The sequence below is a fragment of the Lissotriton vulgaris genome, chromosome 7 (genome assembly GCF_964263255.1).
Source record: "Lissotriton vulgaris chromosome 7, aLisVul1.2, whole genome shotgun sequence".
In the NCBI taxonomy this organism is placed as follows: Eukaryota; Metazoa; Chordata; class Amphibia; order Caudata; family Salamandridae; genus Lissotriton; species Lissotriton vulgaris.
In genome coordinates this window covers 632,170,717-632,177,364 of record NC_141695.1, presented here as the reverse complement: position 1 = coordinate 632,177,364, position 6,648 = coordinate 632,170,717, and positions in this window count along the sequence as shown.

The window sequence follows — 6,648 nt, the reverse complement described above, 5'->3', positions numbered from 1 at the left end:
AACTGTCCAGACTGCGACAGAGACCGCAGTAACGAATCAAGCGGAGTAATGCCATGGACATTTCTGAAGGTAGCATAGGGCTATCTACACATGCAATCCAGCGTCCTATTAATTATTTAAGACTACATTCACTTAAAAAATGTGGCCCCAGCGCTCAGCTGATGCCAGAACTGTTATAAAAGATTTGCGAATCTTTATCGGCACATACGCAATTGCCATGCTTCATTCTGACCAGGGTCCTGCTTTTAGCTCTCGAGCTTATAAGGAGGCCATGACCAGCATGGGCATTGGATTGCGATTCTCTTGTCCCTTCCATCCTGAGGGAAACGGGATAGTGGAAAGAAAAAACCGAGACATAAAGCAATCTATAACGGCAAAGGTATTAGGTTCGGGTGATGGGTGGGTCAAGCATTTAATAAGTGTCCAACGTAGTCTTAACAACTTGCCAAGAAATTCTCTAAAAGGTTTCAGCCCGTACAAACTATTGTTCAGAACTAGAATGTATGTTCAGGACTTAGATAGTCTTGCTTCAGTGGTAGAAGATAAGAAAAAAGACTTTGACATCAAAGATCGTAAATGACTTAAATGAAACAAGAAAAGCCCTGAGCAACATAAAGTTAAAACAACAGCCAACCACCACTGAAGACACACTACCTGTCCCAGCAAGACCTGTCTGGATTCCAAAGATTGGGGATCTGGTCAGAGAGAAAATAGCGATGAAGAAGGAATTTGGGCCTTCTTACAGAAAAGCAGTTCCTGTCTTAGCAATTAACGGAACAAGATCAGTAGTACTACCACCCCTTGCTGGTAAAAAGGAGAACAGAGTTGTATCAATCGACCTGGTAAAACCACAATCATGTGGCCTATAATCAATAGCAGGCCCAGTGTACTCCCAAAAGTAACAGAATACCCAAATTTGCTAGTATCCAAGAGGTTCAAACTGAAAGACTAATCACATTTGATAAACCTGCAGTGAATAAAAAAGGACTATGCAGAAATGCCATGGAACTTGTGCCTCTTGAAACACAAATTGAAACAGTTCGTCATGAAACAACAGTCTACAATGATGTGACATCAGAATGTGCTAATGAAAGACAAATGGGAAAAACAATTCCAACCATCGACAGAACTGCATCTGGCTACTTCATCAATTTCGACAACTTTTCTGAAGATCAAAGTGACCCTGAAGTAATGCCAGAAACAAAGACTTTTAAAGAAAAAGCAACAGAACTCTTTCATCAACTCAAAGAAACCTATCTTATTTCTCCATGGTTAGAATTTTGGATTGGGCTAGGTGTATTTTTCCTCCTGCTTTGGCTCATCATGGTACTTTGTTTGGGAAAATTCATTGAGGGAAAATACAGTTCAATGGGCACAGCAAGTCAGAACATTAACTTAGTTCTGAAGCCTCACAAATCATCTCACATCGAGAAAAGAGAACTATCATCAGTAAATTTCACAGCCATTCCAATACCCGGCGGGGTAGTTTGGGACAAGACAGACTATGAAATATATGGCCCGGTCGAGCTCTTGAAATATCCTCACCAATTTAAGGTTTCATTAAGTGACTTTGTAAAACCAAGTACATTCTCTGATGATTCGGATTTTGAAAGTATAAACAATATGATGTCGGTTTTAGTGTTATCAGCAAGATTTACAGAACATGATTATTTACAAGGTTCATCTAATTATGAACAGATGTACTGTTTTACACATTATGCAGACCACTATTTACATAAATCTGCTCAACCTAGAAATGTTTTTAAATATAACCAATGGGAACATTGTGCTACTCCACCTAAAAGCAGTTCAAAAACATTCTATGAGAAATTCCAATACTTCTCAGGGTTTAATACAAGTAATGCAGAAACATTTTATTATAAACTGTTGGATAAAACAGGGACAAAAACCATGCTGACAAATACTAAATTGATATATTCAGAAGCATTTTATGAAAAAATGATTACATTTGGTTTTGATTTCTGGAAAAATAACATTGAAACTAAAACCATCTGGGGTACAAAAGATTGGCAGGTACAAGGCCTAGAAGCATTATTTCGAGCCTGCATGATCCCAGAACAAATAATGTTCTTGAATGACACAATTCAACAAACAACATGTCTTGGTCTAGCCAAAATTAAAGACCTTAACAAACCGTGTATTCCAAAGCCAATACCTGATAATGCAACCACAGATATTGAAGTAGACGTATCCCAAATTCTAAATGAAAACAGAACACATCCTGATGGGAAAAAGTGGTTAATCTGGCCTACAGACACTAATAACTGTCAAGATAGATTCCTGAACAAATTACAGGGGTTAAAAATGAGCAGACCAGACCCTAGATACTCCCAGAGACAACATCCAGGGATAGTAACAACTTACAGTGTAGGGAAACAATGCCTTGAATGGCTACAAACATCCACACTGGCACAAATTAAGCAACACTTGTCTTTACTTAAAGATGGTGCTGACTTGCACGATTTCATAATGGGACCACGCAAACAGCGTCAGAAACGTTTCATATCGGCCAGCATATATGCTGCATACAACGAGGCATGGAAAGAAACTCAAATTGAAACAGCCGAGAAAATACGAGAAATTGATCGTATTACTTTGGAAAAATCACTTTCTGTTGTGGACAATGGGTTAATGACTCTGTCCTCCAGAATATATTCACTGGACAGTATTGTATCATCTGCGATTGATAAAATAGACCAGGACTTGCTAATGTTACAACATGGCCAGTCCCAATTACGTTCTATTGTACAGCTAGGCTAGACGTAGCAAAATCTCCGTTCGGGCTATGTGCCATGGCGTTTAATCAACACAACGTCATTATTTTCTATCTTTAACCTTACTGATAAACAAATCAGTTTGGCACAGAAAGGATCAGACTATACAATCCTGAGCATCGAAAAACTTGAGAGATTACCATTGACAATGTCAGAAAGACCTGTCATTGAATGAATAATACACGGGATTATCACAATTCCGATAACAACTTTCCAGTTTAAAAATTGCCTTGAGTATATACCGGCAGGCCAGTATGAAAAGTTGGGTAAAGGATACATTAAGTCATCATGGAAATTACCTTATACACACACATGTTACAGTGACAACAACAAAAATGTATTTCTTAGTGGTAATGAGTGTAAACATTCACTAATTTTATTTATTTATTTATTTAGAATTTTATATAGCGCGTAGTTACCCACGGGCATCCCAGCGCTTGTCCAGGCAGCAACAATATCCACAGAGCTAGATCAGACACATCACATAGGGAATAGATGTGTTTTCAGAAGCTTCCGAAAACGAAGAGTGCAAGTCTCTAAGCGCATCCTCAGCGGAAGCGCGTTCCAAAGAGTGGCTGTGTGGACCGAAAATCTTCTACCACCAGTACGGGCCTTATTGACCCTAGGAACCTGAAGCAGATGTTTCTGGTCGGAGCGCAAAGCTCTGTTAGCTTTATAGGGCACCACTAACTTCCTTCGGATGGATGGTCCCTTCCCCTGGAGGATTCTATGTGCTGTACAGAGAGCTTTGAATTTAACCCTCTCCTGCACTGGAAGCCAGTGCAGTGACTTCAGGGCGGGTTTAGCTGACTGCCTCCTTGGCACGCTCGTCAGCATCCTAGCCGCGGCGTTTTGGACCCGCTGAAGCTTGCTAAAAGTTGCTTCAGGGGCGCCAAGGAAAATAATGTTGCAGTAGTCGAGCCTTGAAATGAATAGGCCCTGAATGAGTAGCTTCCTCGATGTCAAAGGGAGGAGAGGCAAGACTTTACGAGCTGAACGGAGGAGCCCGAAAGTATACTAAGCGGTATACTTTTGTGCCAAGGTATTAACTTACATGGGGCCTGTGAGGGTACTTCAAATAACCTTTCATGCCACCAGCACGGCACACCTGCAGCACAAATAGAGCCATTCTTTAGGCAACTTTCTAACAGTAGTTAAGTTCTAATAACGGATCACAGCTGTTGTGGCTTGGTGCCAGGGAAAGCATATCTCTTAAGCGTGAGGTCCATGGTCACTTGCTGTATGCAAGCATTGTATCCAAATGGCCCTGGAGACTCAGTGGCTCCGATTTGGCCTATTTTGAATATCTCTTCTATACGAATTGATACTTTAAGCAGAATGAAGTCTGTGCTTTTGCAGACAACAGTGCCCATCTTGTCATCAAAAGAGACGTATGATCTCCAAGTTGCAAGGACAACAGCAGAGATACATACTCTTTTATCAACAAATTGCCCGGTGCATTTCACAGAAATGCTCAGCCAAATCCTAAATATGTCGAATGCCAGTGGTATCTCGAATGTTTTTAAGACCATTTTTTCGGGACTGTTAACACCCTTCGAAGCAGTCCTGGGCATCTTTCCCAATTTTGTCCATTCGGTCTTTGGCGGCCTACCACTACTTTTGGGACTCATAGCAGGTATTTTATTTTTGACCCTCCTGCTCCGATATGGCAAACCAAAACGCAGACATGACTCCGGCAAGGATGGAAGAAACGATCCTAGCAATACGCTACCGGGACCGCATAACTAAAGTCCTTGGGATAGCCCGGCTACGAGATCTGAATATGGCCTGGTTTCTTTCATTCAGACCTATATGGCAGACCTGCATCTTACCTGTGCTTCGATGTATGCTATGCGGAGAGGAATGTGTGTTAGACACCTGTCTTGCACTACAATCAGCAGTACCAATGGGTGTTGATACTTTGCTAAGTCCAGTAACGGCTCACGCATCGTGTTGTCCCCAGCGGTTACCAATCCTGATGACGGCATTCGTTGAGACTCCTGTGCTAGGATTAGGTGGTGGCAGTGAAGCAAGAAATGAAAGCAACACCACCCAGGTACGACCTTCTGTGAGCATTGCTGATCCTGAGATCGATGATAGCAATCATTCTCACAACTGCCAAGTTACAGCATTATCGAACTTGGTCGAACTGTCACCTGAATATGTAGACCAATTCTTTGCGAGCTTGTCTGAAATGATGTTCTCCCCTGAACAGAAATAATAACTTTTGGAAAACAATCCGGCACACAGCGTTCCCATGAACTCTGAATTCGGCCTTCAGCTTTGATAAACAAAAGCTACTGAAAAGCGTTTTGAACTATTTTTTCCCCCGCTCACCATGAATTTTGTTTCCAAAATTTCCAAAATATTTACCTTTTTTCAGGCACACATACTTTGCTTAAAGTAGAACTATTCATAAAGAACAGAGCTTCTATTTTTAGTAGATCTAGAGACAAAATATAAACTCAGCCTCTAGCACATTTTTAATGCAATAGTATTTACTATGTGATGAAATAGTCTCGCCCTTCTTTTCTGTATTTAGAGACATTTCATGTGTAAATCTTCGCAAAATCGTTCAACTGAATACATATGCACTATTTTTTGAATGATTACTATGCTTGATAACGTACAGTACCTATTCATTTTCATGTATTTCATGTACACCATTTTAAATGCAAAATGTATTTTGGGGTGGGTAGGTATACACGTGCTTCTTATTGCTTTAGTTTTTAGTAATTTGATGGACATAAATTCGTGGAGTGGGTGATGTGTTTTATCTAGGACCCGATCAATATTGTGACCTCATGCCCCTATATGGCTATAATCAATACATATCCCTATAATGGTATAACAATCAGAGCCATATTTCAGTAACTCGCCTCTGCAGTCCATGACAGTCCATGACAGAGCAGAAGCCACTTCCTTAGATTCCTAGATAGCACAACGAGTTCTTTCGACATACCAAACCCCCAGCAACCTGGGAAAGCCCCACTTGCTTTGTTTTGATTAGTAATAGAACTCCTGCGAGCACTGTAAGAACGACCAGTTCTTAGTGACATCTTTATTCACGTCTTATGTCCAAAAATTTACGTCAAACTCTGCACCTTTCAGGTATAAATATACCAACGTTGCCTTAAGCAAGCACACGGTGGTGGTGAATACTGGAGCACAATAGCTGTCCCCTTGCAGAGAGCCCAGCAGATGCGAGAAGCCCACGGACGCTGCCCCTCCTCCTTGATGCGCTGAGAAAGACGCTGTCTTTTTCTCCTGCCGAGAAAATCCAGCTCCGGCGTTTCCAGCCTACCCTTGCGGGTGACTGGGATATCGGGTCCTAAGAAGGAGATACCAGACCTCCTGCATTCTATTCCAGAGGTACGGTGCTGACTAAACCCTTAGAGAGAATTCTTGAAACAAACTCTTGGCAAAACCAACTTAACTTAAATTGCTACTTATTTACTCCCTCCCACGTATTAGGCTTAGGTCAGGTACACCGGGGTAGGCATAGTTAGAAGCACCAGTTGAGGTCGTTAGCCAATGTATATATGAATGTATATATTTTATTCATTTTAACTATCTTATGGCTAAGAAACCATATCAATGCTTTTACAGTATTATTTCGTAATACTCCTTTTACTGTACGCACTTTTCATAATAACAAGTCTTGCAATTGTGGCAATTAATTTCTCTTGCATGAGAAGGAAGACTGCTCAAAAATAATATCTTTTATTGAAAACGCCCGTCTCTCCATTCTCTGCACTCTGGTGAAAGTAAATCTGCACAACTGCTTGAGTGAAATAGCTGTCTATTGTTTCACATGACTCTAGAGATTGACTCTTATTCTGAGGAGCAAAGT